The following is a 17,759-nucleotide window of genomic DNA, read 5'->3' on the forward strand; positions in this document are numbered from 1 at the left end:
TCTGGCGGACTCTATATAAGCCACCCCCCTCCTCAGTGTAAAGGGTTCGCACCCCTGTAACTCATATACACAGAAACTAGTCGACCGCCTCCGGGCTCCGAGACGTAGGGCTATTACTTCCTCCGAGAAGGGCCTGAACTCGCTAAACACTCGTGTGTACAACTACTCCATAGCTAGGATCTTGCCTCTCCATACCTACCTCCCATTCTACTGTCAGACTTAGAACGACGACAGTTGGCGCCCACCGTGGGGCAGGTGTCTTAGCGACTTTTTGGAGAAGTTGCAATTTGTCCGATTGCCTTCATCATGGTTTCTGGCGGAGCTCTGGTCGAGGGCCGCGAGATCCGTCTCGGTGCGCTCGCTTTCATCGCCGACGACTCCACTTGGCTCCAGGAGGCACCACTCGACATCGACCCGCTCCCCGTCCGTGGGGCGACGCACTTTCGGGCGTGTGTCTGCGGCGTCCTGCTGCGGCAGCCGTCGACCCCATATCGGTCGACTCCTGTGCCGTCCTCCCTCCCTGTCTCCCGCCAGCGCAAGCGCTCCGGTCGGTCGAGACTTCAGCGATGGGTGAGACACGCAGTGGCTCGCCAATCGGCCACCACCCAAGTCGCGACAATTGAGCCCGACGAATCTCTCTATGGCCTGTTCGATCTGTCGACTGGCTCCATGAAGACTGCATCCGAGTGCGACAGCAGTGATCCAGCGGCGGAGGTCCTGATGGTCAACGGGCCTCGTAGCCCTCCCGGTTTCCCCCGCGCTAACGGGATGGACGACGGAGGCGACCCCGCTCAGGCCCACGAAAAATATCAGCCCGAGCCACTCACTTCTCAGCAAAGAGAAGATCTTCACCGCCGGAACATGGATGCCCTGCATACTCCCATCGCAGGAGAAACTTCTGAGGCTCGTGCCTTGGAAGAGGCGCGTTTGGCCAACTTGGCTGAACACACTCGACTGGAGAACCTCCAGCGAGCACTCGACGAGCGTGCGCGTCAACGAGTACCTGACTCTAGACGACGTCAGCTCTTTCCTCAACCGACTCAGGTATATCGAACCCCGATTCAGAATTTGGCAGCTGCAGCCCGTATAGCGGAGTCAATTCAGCCCTCCCAGTCGGAGGCTGGAAGAGGCTTGATGCAGATCAGGGATTTGCTCCGGGCGGCAGGAGATCAGAATTCAGTTGTGTCACAGTCGCGCAACAGGATTCACAGTCGATCCATCGCTGTGAATACTATTCAGTCGGCTCACAGCCCAAGGTCACCTCCGAGGCGCGTGGGATGTGAAGGCCGATTTGACCGTGATGATAGGCGTCGAGTGCCCACTCCTCCCCCGAGAAGTGGGTCTAACGCCCATCGGCAGCAAGATGACAGGCGCCAGCTTAGTGTTGGGCGGAGAGCTCCGATCGATCCCAGAGAACCAGGCTTTGACGCGAGATCCGTCATCGTACAAGGTTTGGTCGACCGGAACAGAGCTCATAGAGGTGGCCATGATAGAGATGTGCCCACTAGCAGCCGAGTCCACGTTTCAGGTCCAGAATGCTTTAGCAAAGCCATCAGAGCCGCAGTGATACCCCCCAATTTCAGGTTGGCGACTGGGGTAAGTAAGTTCACCGGAGAGTCCAAGCCTGAAACTTGGCTTGAAGACTACCGAGTGGCGGTACAGATTGGTGGTGGTAATGATGAGGTGGCCATGAAGCATTTGCCACTCATGCTAGAGGGTTCGGCCAGGGCGTGGTTGAATCAGTTAGCTCCTAGCAGCATTTACACCTGGGAAGATCTTTCCCGAGTGTTCGTCAGGACGTTCGAGGGAACTTGCAAGCGACCGGCCAGACTGACGGAGCTGCAAGTCTGCGTACAAAAGTCGAGTGAAACACTGAGAGATTACATCCAGAGATGGATCACCTTGCATCATACCGTGGAGAATGTGTCGGACCATCAAGCGGTCTGCGCCTTCAAGGATGGTGTCAAGAACAGAGAGTTGAGCCTGAAGTTTGGTCGAACCGGAGATATGACCCTGGGTCGAATGATGGAGATTGCCACCAAATACGCCAACGGTGAAGAAGAGGACAGGCTCCGGAGTGGCAAGTATAAGCCGAGTCAGTCGGAAAAAGGAAACTCCAGTCGGAAATAGAAGCGGAAGGCCGAGCCAGCAGCTCCTGGAGAGGCTCTGGCCGTGACCCAGGGAAAATTCAAAGGGAAGCCCAAAGGATCTTGGAACCCCAAGAAGGTAAAGGATAAAGAAGGTAATGACGTGATGGATCTACCGTGTCACATCCACACGAAGAAAGACGAGGAGGGTAACTTCATCTACCCGAAACATACCACTCGCCAGTGTCAGATCTTAATCCAGCAGTTTCAAGGGAAACAACCCAAGGACAAAGAGAAGGAGTCGGACAAGGTTGAGGACAAGGAGGACAGTGATGGAGAGTACCCTCATGTCAATTCCACCCTGATGATTTTTGCTGACGTAGAGAGCAAAAGTTGACTGAAAGTGATCAACCGAGAGGTCAATATGGTCGCCCCGGTGACACCAAGCTATCTGAAATGGTCGCAAACTCCCATTTCGTTCGACCAATCCGATCACCCCACTCACATTGCCACCCCTGGGAGGCAAGCGCTGGTGGTCGACCCCATCATCGAAGGCACTCGACTGACGAAGGTCTTGATGGATGGCGGCAATGGGTTGAATATACTGTATGCAGAGACGCTCAAGGGAATGGGCATTCCGATGTCCAGGCTCAGCTCCAGCAACATGAGTTTTCACGGAGTCATTCCTGGGAAGAAGGCTGAGTCACTCGGTCAAATAGCTCTGGATGTAGTGTTCGGCGACTCGAACCATTTCCGCAAGGAGAAGCTGACGTTTGAAGTCGTGGATTTCCCGAGCGCTTACCACGCTATTTTGGGAAGACCAGCCTATGCCCGCTTCATGGCTCGACCATGTTATGTGTACCTCAAATTAAAGATGCCTGGCCCCAAGGGCGTGATCACTATCACTGGCAGCCGGAAGAAGGTAGAAGAGTGTTTCCAGAAAGGCTCGAAGATCGCGGATGCCCAGATAACAGTGGTAGAGCTGGAGGAATATAAGAAAAATTCAGATCCGAGTGATTTGCTGCGGGCCAAGAAGCCCGCCACAGAATCAGCGTTCCAATCGACAGGGGAGACGAAGCCAGTTCATATCCACCCGACTGACCCCAACGCAGCTCCGACCCATATTTCCACAACAGTCGACTCTAAATAGGAAGAAGCGCTCATCCAGTTCCTCCGTGAGAACTGGGACATCTTTGCATGGAAGCCAGCTGACATGCCGGGTGTTCCCAGGGGACTGGCTGAGCATCGCCTCAGAGTCGACTCAAAAGCGAAACCTGTTAAGGAACATCTTCGACGGTCCGCCGTTCAGAAGAAAAAAGCCATTGGCGAGGAGGTGGCTCGACTCCTTGCAGCAGAGTTTATCCGAGAGATATACCACTCCGAGTGGCTCGCCAATGTCGTCATGGTTCCCAAGAAGGACAACACACTTCACATGTGCATTGATTTCAAACATATCAATCAGGCCTGCCCAAAAGATCATTTTCCTCTCCCTCGCATCGACCAAATTGTCGACTCGACTACGGGGTGCGAGAGATTGTCTTTTTTAGACGCCTATTCCGGGTATCATCAGATCCGTCTGTATGGACCTGACGAAATCAAAACAGCTTTCATCACTCCATTCAGGTGCTTCTGCTATATCACCATGCCATTCGGTCTCAAGAATGCCGGAGCCACGTTCATGAGAATGATTCAAAAGTGTTTACTCACTCAAATCAGTCAGAATGTGGAAGCATACATGGATGATATCATGGTCAAGTCACGAAAGGGTACCGACCTGTTGACTGACCTAACTGAAACATTTGCCAATCTCAGGAGATATGATATCAAGCTCAATCCATCAAAGTGCACATTCAGAGTGCCTGGCGGAAAGGTACTCAGTTTTCTCATTTCAGAGCGAGGAATCGATGCTAACCCAGAAAAAGTTAGCACCATACTCCAAATGAAACGCCCTGTGCGTGTGCACGATGTCCAGAAGCTTACTGGAGGCTTGGCCGCGTTAAGTCGATTCATCTCTCGCCTCGATGAAAAGGCGTTGCCTCTTTACCGACTGATGAAGAAGGCAGACAAGTTCGAGTGGACTCCAGAAGCTGATGCAGCGTTTGCCGAGCTAAAAGCTCTGCTCTCCACCCAGCCGGTGCTTGCTACTCCAATCAGCAAAGAGCCTCTGTTGCTTTATATTGCAGCCACAGGACAGGTCGTCAGTACAGTACTTACGGTCGAGCGGGAAGAAGAAGGGAAAGCCTTCAAAGTTCAGCGCCCAGTGTATTATCTCTCTGAAGTTTTGGCCCCATCGAAGCAAAGATATCCTCATTATCAGAAGCTCGTATATGGGATCTACATGACCATGAAGAAGGTTGCCCATTATTTCTCTGATCATGACATTACAATCGTCAGCGACGCACCATTGTCAGAGATTCTGCACAACTGAGATGCAACTGGTCGAGTGGCTAAATGGGCGATTGAACTCCTTCCCCTTGATATCAAATTTGAGGCAAAGAAAGCCATTAAGTCCAAGGCTATAGCAGATTTCCTTGCCGAGTGGATTGAACAGCAGCAGCCGACTCAAGTTCACTCGGAGCATTGGACCATGTTCTTTGATGGCTCTAAGATGTTAAATGGTTCTGGTGCTGGGGTAGTTTTGGTTTCTCCCCGAGGAGATAAGCTCAGATATGTGCTCCAGATCCACTTTGATTCCTCCAACAATGAAGCAGAATATGAAGCACTTTTGTATGGGTTGCGCATGGCCATTTCACTCGGCGTCCGTCGCCTTATGGTTTATGGCGACTCAGATTTGGTGGTCAATCAGGTGATGAAGGAGTGGGACGTTAAAAGCCTAGCCATGACTGGATACTGCAATGCAGTGAGGAAGCTCGAAAAGAAATTCAAAGGGTTAGAGCTCCATCACGTTCCCTGACTGAAAAATCAAGCAGCCGATGACTTGACGAAGATAGGTTCCAAGAGGGAAGCCATTCCGAGTGGCGTGTTTTTGGAGCATGTTCACACACCATCAGTTCAAGAAGATCCTTTCACTGAAGAAGTCCCGCAGCCCAAAAGCGCCACAGATCCGACTGAAGTCGAGGTCCCAGCTGTGGTCGACTTGATCATGGAAGTTTTGGTCATCACTCCTGATTGGACAGTGCCCTATATCGCCTATATTTTGAGAAAAGAACTCCCCGAGAATGAAGAAGAGGCTCGGGAGATCGTCCGCCGATCCAAAGCCTTCACCATCATGAGGGGTCAGTTATACAGAGAAAGTGCGACTGGAGTCAGCCAGAAATGCATAATACCGGAGGAAGGTCGAATGATTCTCAACGACATCCACTCGGGGACCTGTGGCCATCATGCGTCTTCTCGGACCATCGTGGCTAAAGCATACCGAGCTGGTTTTTATTGGCCCAGAGCGAATGAAATGGCAAAGGAGATAGTCGACAAGTGTGAGGGACGTCAATTTTACTCCAATATGTCACACAAGCCCGCCTCAGCTTTAAAGACCATACCACTTGTTTGGCCCTTTGCAGTATGGGGGCTGGATATGGTCGGCCCCTTGAGAACAGGCAGAAGTGGTTTCACCCATGTGCTGGTAGCAGTCGACAGGTTCACCAAGTGGATTGAGGCCAAACCCATCAAGAACCTTGATGCCGGTACTGCGGTCAGCTTCATCAGAGAACTGATATTCAGATATGGAGTCCCGCACAACATCATCACTGATAATGGGTCAAACTTCGATTCCGAAGAATTCAGAGCTTTCTGCACATCTCAAGGCACACGAGTCGACTATGCTTCAGTCGCCCATCCACAGTCAAATGGACAGGCAGAATGAGCCAACGGTTTGATTCTCAAAGGGTTGAAACCCCATTTGATGCGTGATCTTAAGCATGTGGCTGGTGCATGGGTCGACGAACTTCCCTCGGTGCTTTGGGGGTTAAGGACCACACCCAACCGGTCGACTGGAAGAACTCCATTCTTCATGGTCTATGGAGCCGAAGCAGTCTTGCCGAGTGATCTTCCCCACAATGCTCCCCTGGTCGAGCTCTACACCGAAGCTGAAGCAGAACAAGCGCGGCAGGATGCAGTCGACCTTTTAGAGGAAGAAAGGGAGATGGCTCTGATCAGATCGACCATTTATCAACAAGACTTGCGTCGCTTCCACGCCAAAAACGTGAAGAGTCGAGCCTTCCAGGAAGGAGATTTAGTTCTCCGAGTGGATCAGCAGAAACCACACAAGCTTGCTCCTTCTTGGGAAGGTCCCTTCATCGTCACCAAGGTTCTCCACAATGGAGCATACCGTCTTTACAATGTCGAGCATCAGATTGACGAGCCCCGAGCTTGGAACGCGGAGCTTCTCCGCCCCTTTTACACTTAAGTATTCACTCGGATGAGATGTAATAAAAGTACTTCTGTAGTTTATTTATCAAAGACAAGAGCTTTATAATTTTCCCAGTAATTGTTATTACTTTTGTCCACATAAAACAATCCCCCAGTGGGTGGCTTGGCTGCGAATCCGATTCGCCTAAGTCTGTAAAAAAAATCCTAACCGAGTGGTGAGCCAGTCTCCCACACGAAGGCTTAGCTGGGAAATCCGTTTCGCCTAAGATAAACAAAATCCTACCGAGTGGTAAGCCAGCCTTCCACTTGGAGGCTTAGCTGCAGTCCAAGTACTCGCCTAAGTTAAATAAAATCCTACCGAGTGGTAAGTCAGCCTTCCACTCGGAGGCTTAGCTGCAGTCCAAGTACTCGCCTAAGTTAAACGAAATCCTACCGAGTAGTAAGCCAGCCTTCCACTCGGAGGCTTAGTTGCAGCATTGCGCTCGCCTAAGTACAAATACAACATGCGCTCTGCAAGGAGGACGAGGTGCAGGTCAACTGCTACCCTCTCCTTCCGAGCTACGCCACAAATACAACATGCGCTCTGCAAGGAGGACGAGGTGCAGGTCGACTGCTACTCTCTCCTTCCGAGCTACGCCACCAATACAAAATCCTACCGAGTGGAGAGCAGACCTCCCACTCGGGGGCTTAGCTGCAGCCCAGTGCTCGCCTAAGTTTTTGAAAATTCTACCGAGTGGAGAGCAAACCTCCCACTCGGGGGCTTAGCTGCAGCCCAGTGCTCGCCTAAGTATCTGAAATCCTACCGAGTGGAGAGCAGACCTCCCACTCAGAGGCTTAGCTGCAGCCCAGTGCTCGCCTAAGTTTTTGAAAATCCTACCGAGTGGAGAGCAAACCTCCCACTCGGGGGCTTAGCTGCAGCCCAGTGCTCGCCTAAGTATCTGAAATCCTACCGAGTGGAGAGCAAACCTCCCACTCGGGGGCTTAGCTGCAGCCCAGTGCTCGCCTAAGTTTGTAAAATCCTACCGAGTGGGAAGCAAACCTCCCACTCGGGGGCTTAGCTGCAGCCCAGTGCTCGCCTAAGTTTTTGAAAACCCTACCGAGTGGAGAGCAGACCTCCCACTCGGGGGCTTAGCTGCAGTCCAGTGCTTTCCTAAGTTTTTGAAAATCCTACCGAGTGGAGAGCAGACCTCCCACTCGGGGGCTTAGCTGCAGCCCAGTGCTCGCCTAAGTTTTTGAAATCTTACCGAGTGGAGAGCAGACCTCCCCACTCGGAGGCTTAGCTGCAACCCAGCGCTTGCCTAAGTGTATCAGGGCACAAGTCGATTGCAATGAGCGCCTCGCTTTAGCCTGCAAAAGACACCTCAAACCAAATGCAAACATATTCAACGTCGAATCCAAGTTAGGATAACACCTAAAAGAACTGAAAGTGCTCAGGCGCTAAGCCTGTTAAGGTTTGTCGGTTACAAAACTCACTCAGCATACCGAGGCAAATTTAAAGTATCAAGCTCAGAAGTTTTTTACCCCTCCTGTGGAGGGCTGGAAGGTGCAACAAACTCATCCAGGTCGATTCCATCTGCAATCCGAGTGGCGGCGGCGATGAAGGTCTCCATGAAAGATCGGAAATCATGCTTCTTGGTGTTAGCCACCCTAAGGGCCACCAGCTTGTCCTCTCGTGCATCCTTGCAGTGAACGCAGACCAGAGACAGAGCAACATCCGCGCCGCACCTGGCTGAAGACTTCTTCCACTCCTGCACTCGACTTGGGACCTCGTTCAGTCGAGTCATCAGAGACTCGAGGTCGTTCTGGAGCGTCTTTCTTGGCCAGAGTGTTGTGTCGATGCGAGAAGTTGTGACCTTCAGCCTTGCAACATAGTCGACGACAGCAGCAACGCGAGATTCAAGCCGGAGCACATTCATGGCGACTTCATCTTTCACGGGAGAGTTGATGGGATCCAGGTTTATTTCCAGTCGACCAGTCTCCTCTTCAAAGTTCTGGCAAAATTCTGCAAGCACAACCACTGATTCAAGACAACAGTCGGAGATCACAATTGAAACATCTGTTTGTTACAAAAGATTACCTTCAAGCATGAGGAATAGCTTCTTGGCGAGTCCACCCAGATAAGCCTCCAGATCGTTCTTCTTTCCCTCCAACTCGCTGGCCTTGTCATTCAGGGCAACCTTGTCACTTTTCAGTCGACTGACCTCCTTGTTGGAAGCATCAAGAGCAGCCTTCAGATTGGTGTTTTCTTCTTCAAGCTTGGTAACCGAAGCCAGCTTTTCATCTGCGAGCTTGGTCTTCTCTAAAGCCGCTTTCTGCAACTCAGCCAAGTCAAGGTCTTTCTTCTTCAAGGCATCCCTCACTTTGTCTGCAAAATTACAGTGAGATCAGACTCTGAAACAAACGAGAGGCAAAAGCAGTCGTCGGAGGCCTCACCAAACATACCTTTAGCCTCCTCCTTCGCCTTCGTTAGGTTCTCTTGGGTCAGTTTCAGATCAAGCTCGAGCTGGATATGTTTGTTCTCCATCTCAGTGTAACGAGCCGCAAGGTCGCAAGATCTCTACGAAGAACCAATCGACAGATGTCAAAGACAATTCACTTCCGAGTGACTAAGGAAAAATCATAGCATTTCTAAGACTATGGCCGAATACAAACATTCGACCACAGTCTCGGGGACTACACCCAGTGGGTGCACTCAGCGTGCCCTCACTAGTTTCATCAGTTAGAGTCGACCAGTCGACCAACAAAAAAAAGGAGGTGTTCTTCAGACTATTGTCGACTGCCAACAGTCGACCACAGTCTCGGGGACTACACCCAGTGGGTGCACTCAGCGTGCCCCCACCGGTCTATGAATCTATTCGACCTAGTCGAGTAAGGAAAAAACTTAAGACATAAAGACTATGGTTGACTGCCAGCAGTCCACCATAGCCTTGGGGACTACACCCAGTGGGTGCACTCAGCGTGCCCCCACTAACCCGGAATTTCAATCGACACACCCAGTGGGTGTAGGACAAACTCTAGGAATTTCAGAAAGAAGAGTTTTCAGATATCATATCTTAACAGAACAGGCAGTGACCGACTGATCTGAACATTACTCTGAAGAGCTGAACTGGCGTCATAGGCTGCCTGACTGGCTTCTCGTATTGCCTTCACTTGCTCCATCATGACCCCCGCTTGGCGTATTGCTTCTTTAGCAGCATTAGCTTGGTCTTCTGGAACGTGGTAGGTTGAGAAAAGCGAGGGTTGAGCAGCACTCGACGATGAAGGACGAGCACTCGTCAACGGGACCGCAAAGGTTATGGTAGGCCGAGTGACATTGTCTCCCTCCACGACCAATGTATAGGGTGCTGGCACGTCCTGAGTCGCCTTGCCAGCAGACGCTTTCTTGCTCCTCCTCTGCCTTGGTGGTTCCTTGTCGTCGTTGTCGGGAAGGTCGATAACGATGTTAGATGAAGCTGCAGAAAAAGAATCAAAATTAGAGATAAGAAGCCAATCAACTGAAGACAGAACTACAAGATTCATACCAGGTTTTGAAGTAATAGCATCCTCCATCTCCTGGTCTTCGGCTCTGGCCGAGGTATCAGAAGTAGTAGCATTGCAGTTCCAGAAGTCAGTCGATTAGCTCATGAGTCGACCAAGAATAAGTTCATGTTGAACAGACAAACTCAAGCTACACCATTACCCTGAGATAGTGGGGATCACCATCTTCATCTTCGGCAAGACCTTCGCCGACTTCGACGGTGCCACTCGAGATTGCTTCGGAGCTTTCTCAGTCGGCACCGGAGAAGTAGTCCGAGGGCGCTTGGACGACTGTGTGACGGTTGCGACACCCTTACCACGCTCGACCGCGGGATCATGGACAAGCTTCGAGCGTCTTTCCGAGCGAGGAGGTACAACTTCCTCCTCCTCCTCCTCCTCCTCTTCCTCCTCACCAGAGTCATAACCCTCACCATCGTCGTCAGCATCCGAATCCCACTCCTCCGGGCTTTCGCCCCCACTTCCTTCCTCCTCCTCGGTCGGCGTTTGCGCTCCATTGGACATCGAGTATAAATCAGTGGTGGCCTGTCAGACAACAAAACAAGGATCAATCGACCAATTCGCACCGAAGCAGAATGAATAAAGCAAGATTATAATTGGAGATAAGTGGTCATACCGTGTCCGGTGTGTAGGTACAGTCGAGTGGCGGGATCCTCCTAGCCCCTCAAGGGTTGTCCTTATTCCCTGTGATTGCGGCCACCCACCTCTCCAGTGTGGCGTCGTTAACCGCTTCTGGATGGACCCGAGTGGTGTCTTTGGTACCACAGTACAGCCACATCGGGTGGCCTCGGTACTGAAGCGGTTGGATGCCCGTCTAAGGAAGACCTCCAGAAGATCCATACCCGTCACTCCGTCCCTAACGAGTTGGACTAAGCGCTCCATCAACATTTTTACCTGAGCTTTCTCCTCAGGAAGCACCTTCAGAGAAGAGGGTTTGTCCACTCGGTCCATGGAGAACGGAGGGAGACCAGTCGACTGCCCTGGCGTCGACTCATCTTGGCAGTAGAACCAAGTCGACTGCCACCCTCTGATCAACTCAGGAAGAGTCATGGCCAGGAAAGTACTCTTATTCCTCATCTGAATCCCAAGACCACCGCACATCTGGATAACCTTAGTCCTCTCATCGTCCGGACTCGCCTTTTTCACCGTCTGTGAGCGACAGGTGAATATGTGCTTAAAGAGACCCCAGTGTGGTCGACAACCCAGGAAGTTCTCGCACATGGACATGAAAGCAGCAAGATAGGCGATGGAATTGGGGGTGAAATGGTGGAGTTGCGCCCCAAAGAAATTCAGAAACCCTCAGAAGAAAACACTCGACGGCAGAGAAAAGCCACGGTCTACATGAGTGGCTTGGAGAACGCACTCACCCTCCTGCGGCTGCTATAACACCCACGATGCGGCTATATCTCCCACGTGTTGAAGCACGACTTAGAGGCATAACCGCATTGTGGTTTTGTCGCAAGAAGGGTCATCTTCACACAATCCCATGTAATGAACAAGAATGGGATAAAGAGTTGGCTTACAATCGCCACTTCACACCATGAACATAAATAAATCATACATCATTCAGAGTACACACATATAGTCCGACTACGGACAAAGCCAAAAGAAAAGAAGATAACCCAACTGCTAGATCCCGGATCGTCCCAACTGGGCTCCACTACTGATCAACAAGAAACAAAACATAGCAACGACCAAGGTCTTCATTGAGCTCCCATCTGAGCTCGGTTGCATCACCTGCACTGGTATCATCGGCACCTGCAACTGTTGTGATAGTATCTGGTGAGCCACGAGGACTCAGCAATCTCAAAACCCATGAGATCAAGACTATTTAAGCTTATGGGAAAGGAAGGGGTAAAGTGGTGAGGTTGCAGCAGCGGCTAAGCATATATGGTGGCTAACATACGCAAATAAGAGCGGGAAGAGAGCAAATGGAACGGTCGTGAAGCTAGCAATGATCAAGAAGTGATCCTGAACTCCTACTTACGTCAAACATAACCCAAAACCGTGTTCACTTCCCGGACTCCGCCGAGAAGAGACCATCACGGCTACACACACGGTTGATGCGTTTTAATTAAGATCTGGTGTCAAGTTATCTACAACCGGACATTAACAAATTCCCATCTTCCTATAACCGCAGGCACGGCTTTCGAAAGATTATACCCTGCAGGGGTGTCCCAACTTAGCCCATGACAAGCTCTCGCGATCAACGAAGGAATAGACCTTCTCCCAGGAAGACCCGATCAGACTCGGAATCCCGGTTTACAAGACATTTCGACAATGGTAAAACAAGACCAGCAAAGCCGCCCGATGCACCGACAAATCCCGATAGGAGCTGCACATATCTCGTTCTCAGGGCACACCGGATAAGTCAAGCTACGAGTAAAACCAGCCCTCGAGTTGCCCCGAGGTGGCCCCGCAGGTTGCTCATTTCGGACCAACACTCGAAGGAGCACTGGCCCGGGGGGGGGGGTTAAAATAAAGATGACCCTTGAGTCTGCAGAACCCAAGGGAAAAAGGCTTAGGTGGCAAATGGTAAAACCAAGGTTGGGCCTTGCTGGAGGAGTTTTATTCAAAGCAAACTGTCAAGGGGGTCCCATAAATCACCCAACCGCGTAAGGAACGCAAAATCCGGGAACATAACACCGGTATGACGGAAACTAGGGCGGCAAGAGTGGAACAAAACTCCAGGCATAAGGCCGAGTCTTCCACCCTTTACCAAATATATAGATGCATTAATTAAATAAGAGATATTGTGATATCCCAATCATAATCCTGTCCATCATGGAGCAATCTTCAACTTCACCTGCAACTAACAATGCTATAAGAGGGGCTGAGCAAAAGCGGTAACATAGCCAAGCAATGGTTTGCTAGGAAGGGTGAAAAAGGTTAGAGGCTGACATGGCAATATGGGAGACATGGTAAACAAGTGATAGGTAGCGCAGCATAGCGATAGAACGGAGCAACTAGCAAGCAAAGATAGAAGTGATATCGAGGGTAAAGGTCATCTTGCCTGAAATCCCGCAAGGAAGAAGAACGAGTCCATGAAGAAGACAAACGGACGTAGTCGAACGAATCCTCACAACTCCGGAACGAAACCGAAGCTAACGAGAGAAGCAACCCGGAAAGAAGCAAACAACATGGTAAACACACAAGCATAATCATGGCATGATGCACAGAGAAGTATGATGCATGTCCGGTGTAAAGAGGCATGGCATGGCAAGGCAAAGCAAACAACACTACAATTTAAGTGGAGCTCAATATGCAACGAGTTGCATATTCACGGAACACCACGACAATTACTCTCTTGTTTAAGTTACCAAACAATATTAAATGTTATTAAGCATGGCAAGAGGTGAAGCATAACTGAACTAACTATTTAGGCAAGTTTAAATGAGGCCGGAAACAACAAACAACAATTCCGGAAAATCCCCATATGTCATTTAGCAATTAAGGCAAACAACAATTTTAAGCATTTTAATTGTTGTTATCATGATGCGGATGACATATGCAAGTTTTATGCAATTTTTATGAAAACGTTAACATGAGCATGAAACGAGGCATTTGTCGCCATGGCGGAACAAAAGGGGTGCCACGGCAACGATAACGAAAATGGTGCCACGGCAACGATAACGAAAATGGTGCCACGGCAACATGCCGGTCCCGATAACTCGAGTGAGATACCGATGCAAACGAGAAGTGTGACGTGAGCGTGTCATGCAAGGATGGTGGGGTGCTCCCGACTTCCGGGTTCCCACGGGACGGTGGCATGGCAAACGAGTGATAATCGGACACGGTGCAAACATATCGTACATAACATACAACACATGCATTCGATCACGGTTGGTCGTCTCGGGGTTTATACCTTCGAAGCGTGCGTTTCCGGGCGGAACGAGTTCGGAGCGGTGTAGAGGAAGTAGGCGTTCATGGGACGTCGTGGAAGTAGTCGTTCGCGGCGACGGTAGTGGAAGTAGTTGTTCATGTGGCGACGGTAGTGGTACATATCGTAGTGGAAGTAGTTGTACAAGTCCCGTGGATGTTCGGGGCCCACGGGGTCTTCGAGGGTCGACGGTAGTGGTTCACGGACGTCGTGGAGGTAGTCGTACACGGGTCTTCGAGCGACGGTGGATGGTACACATTTTCGTAGATGTCCTTGGCGATCCGAAGGGGTACTTGACGAAATCCACCTCGGGTGTAGTCGTACACGGCGTCGGTAGAGGAACTTGGCGGTCCATGTACTCAAACTTGGCGCGTCCAAAGGGGATGACCGGCTGGGCTGCTACTCCGGTTGGCGTGGCAGCGAGGCAAAGGAGCTCGTGCTCCTTGGCGACGGGAGGCTCGGGGCATGAGCAGGGTCGAAGAGGGCCGAGGCAGGGGGCGAGCCGCGTGGTTGGCTGATGGTAGCCGCGGCCATGGAGGTCAACGAGCGCGGCCATGCGGTCATCCTCCTGCTCGAGGCGGAGGATGCAGGGGCGACGACCACGCCGGACTTGAGGACGGGGACGACGAGGGGAGGCGGAGGCGGAGATGGTCCGGCACGGAGAAGTCGCAGGCGAGGTGCGGGCGAGCTCGTGCTCGAGTGCCTAAAGACGATGACGCGGCGGCAGTGAAGCGGGCGGCGGCGCTGGAAGAAGGCAGCGGCGGCGGACTGGGCGCAGGAGATGGCGCGACGGGCGACGAGGAGGCCGACGGGGCTCCGGCCTGGCTCTCTCCTCCGGCGAGGGCGGAGCGCGGGAGCAAGGGGAGGCAGTGGCGACGAGCTCGAGGAGCTGCTCCCCTTGAGCGCTCGGGCGACGGGGACGACTGGCGCCGGTGGAGGGAGGAGGCGACGGGGTCACGCGCGAGGGAGAAAGAAGGGCGAGGCGCTCGTGGAAGCGAGAGGGAGAGATCGAGAGGACAGCGCGGGGCTCTGCTTGTCGATGTGCGTGCGCGAGGGGAACGAGAAGAAGGTGGCGGCGCTGGCAGGGAGGGGACGAGAGAACGAGAGAGAGAGATGCGTGGGGGCTGGGCTAGGGTTAGAGGCGGCTGGGCCTTGGGCCGGCTTAGGAAGGCCGGTGGAGGAGCCTTGGCCCATGCGGGCGTGCTGGAGAAAAAGCCTGGTGCAGATGGGCCTGCTGGGTTCTCTTCTCCCTCTCTTAAATTTCTAAAACAGAAAAGCGTAGAGAGAAGGTAAAAGAAGAGGGGGGTTAGGGAAAGAAAAAGCGCAAGGGGATAATTTTCCCGGACTCACAAAAATATGCTCATTCCAAGAAAAATAGAAAGGCCAAGATTGCGAGATTTAAATTCAAAACATTTGAATTTAATTCAAATGGGTGAATAGGAAGTGGAGGTTTGGAAGGCCCAAAAATGTTCGGATTTTTGGTGGAGCTCCGGAAAATGATGAAATAATTATTGGCAAGGTTGGAGACCAAACTTGAAGCAGAAAAGGAACGAAATTATTTTGCAAGTGTGTTTTGGTGATTTCCAAAATAAAGAAATATTTAATATAGCTCCCTAAATATCGGGAGGGTATGTTATAAAGAGAAGTCATCCTTCCCTCGATTTAAATGGACCGAAGATCCATACGATTTTATTTAGTTGAGTTTTAAAAATTAAATGGCATGCTGGCATGATGACATGATGCAATGCAAAAATAAAAGAGCAAGCACAAAAGACACATGGCAAAACTCGGAATAGCTGGAAGTCTTCTGGAGCGTCGGTCTCGGGGCGTTACAACACTCCACCACTACAAGAGGATCTCGTCCCGAGATCTAGAATGGCACCGGAGAGAAAACAGAAGAGGACGAGAGGAGGTAAAACTAAGTTGCTCCTTCGACCAATGAGTGAAACCAAAGAACCTTGAGAGGTTGAAAAGTTGAAAGAAAGGACATAACAGAGTTGAACACAATTGAGAGCACTGCGGTAGAACAAATAGAAACAAGGAACGCCATTTGAACCTTAGAGGTTGCAAAGCTATGAATGACGAGTTCAATGAAGAAGAAGGAATTGAACCCGCTCTGGTTGAAATGAGATAAACAAGGAACAAGGAAGATCAAAATCAGACAGCACTCCGGTTGAAAAGAGATGCAAGACTTGATAAGATGAAAAGAACTTGAAGAGATGACACAACATTCCGGTTGAATGGATAAGCATGAAAAGAACATGATCCTCCATTCGAGAAGATGAGTGAAGAGAGCAACATCACTATGCCTCCGCAAGAAAGAATAGACGATAGATCATTGGAATAACAGAATGAAGAAGAAAATGCCAACTTCTGCCACAAATGAGCTTGGAAAGCATCCTTGCAAAGAAGAATTGAACGGAGTTGTTGGAAAATCAACAACGAAAAGAATAAGCTTGTAGTGGGCTTATGGAAAACATCTCAAAACTATGAGGTGACAATCGACCACTATCGAAAACAAATGCTTGCTTGAGATCAACGAAGGGATGAAAACTGCTTCCGCCGAGAGGATAGGAGAAAACTTGGATCATTGATAAGCACCACAATACAACATTCCTTAGGGAAGGCTTTAGGTGAAATCTATACCAAGATGACTCCAACGAAGAGATTGATGGATTTAAAATACCTCGTTCTTGACAACATATGAATCATGAAAAATGAAGAAAATTGTCAAGAGTGATATAACACCACCTCAAAAGATAAGATAGAAAGAATTTGCACTTCAGAATGCAAGATGAAGAATGCTTGAACGCCTTGAAACAAAACATGTGTTGAGCACCATGTTTATTTTAGAGTATAGCTTGGCTGATCTTTGCTTCGAGAGAAATCTTGAAGAACAAATGAACAATGAATGGAATCCTTGATGAACCACCATGTAGAGCCTCCGTGAAGAACTTCGGTAATAAAAGGATGATAGAAAGAAAGAGAAGTTGAAAACACAAGGTGAATCCTTGCAATGATTTAGATGGGGCTTCGCGACGATATAACCGAGAAAACTTGGAACTCCAGAAAAGGAAAAGATGAAACACTAGAGACGAGAATTACTTCATCATGAACAATCTCCGGAAGAAAATAATTGAATCATCTAGAGGAAATAAGAATAATATTTATTGTATGCTTAACCTTCACCAATTTAAATTGATGACAAGCAACGGATTTGGCATACTACTTATTCTCGTAGAAAGGATTAAGAGAGATATAGCGCAAGCTTGAGAAGGTATTGATGGAACCACCGTGTAGGATTGGAAACAACAAATGAATTGATATGATAACGAAGGAAGAGAAAATCTTGAACAAACCACCGTAATAATTGAAAATGAAAGTAGTAAAGGCACAATTCGCCGGGAAGAATGGAAAAATGAATGAAGGAACTTGAGGGGATTTAGATACATGAGAACGAAGAGGCCATGAACTGATTAGAGGATATTTAAACGATGCACCGGAAGAATTCAAGAACGAGAGTTGAAAGCTGAGAGTGAATAATTCTGAGATGATTGGCTCCGGAGAATGAAGCTGAAAAGACTCCTGAATTTCTCTGGATGGGTGAAATGAATTCTCACAATCGAAAACAAATATGAGGGGATGGCATCAAGCTAGAACCATGAATCTTGAAGAGAATGGAGCAAGATTTAAGAGAAATCATTCTTCGGTCTTCAAAATCCGAGAATGACGATGAGAAACACCACCATGAATTGTTGAGATACTCCGGAATGAAGAGCAGAAAGGTTGAACCAGCGATGAAAAGAATATGAAAGCGAACTTGGAGAATACATTTGACTGTTGAGAAATCATTCTTACGTCAAACTTCGAAAAGAATTTGGGAATGACCCCGAGAAAAATTAGAAGAGTCAGGTAAGATCCTGGGAAAAACC

Source organism: Triticum aestivum, chromosome 5B (assembly GCF_018294505.1).
Source record: "Triticum aestivum cultivar Chinese Spring chromosome 5B, IWGSC CS RefSeq v2.1, whole genome shotgun sequence".
Taxonomy (NCBI): Eukaryota; Viridiplantae; Streptophyta; class Magnoliopsida; order Poales; family Poaceae; genus Triticum; species Triticum aestivum.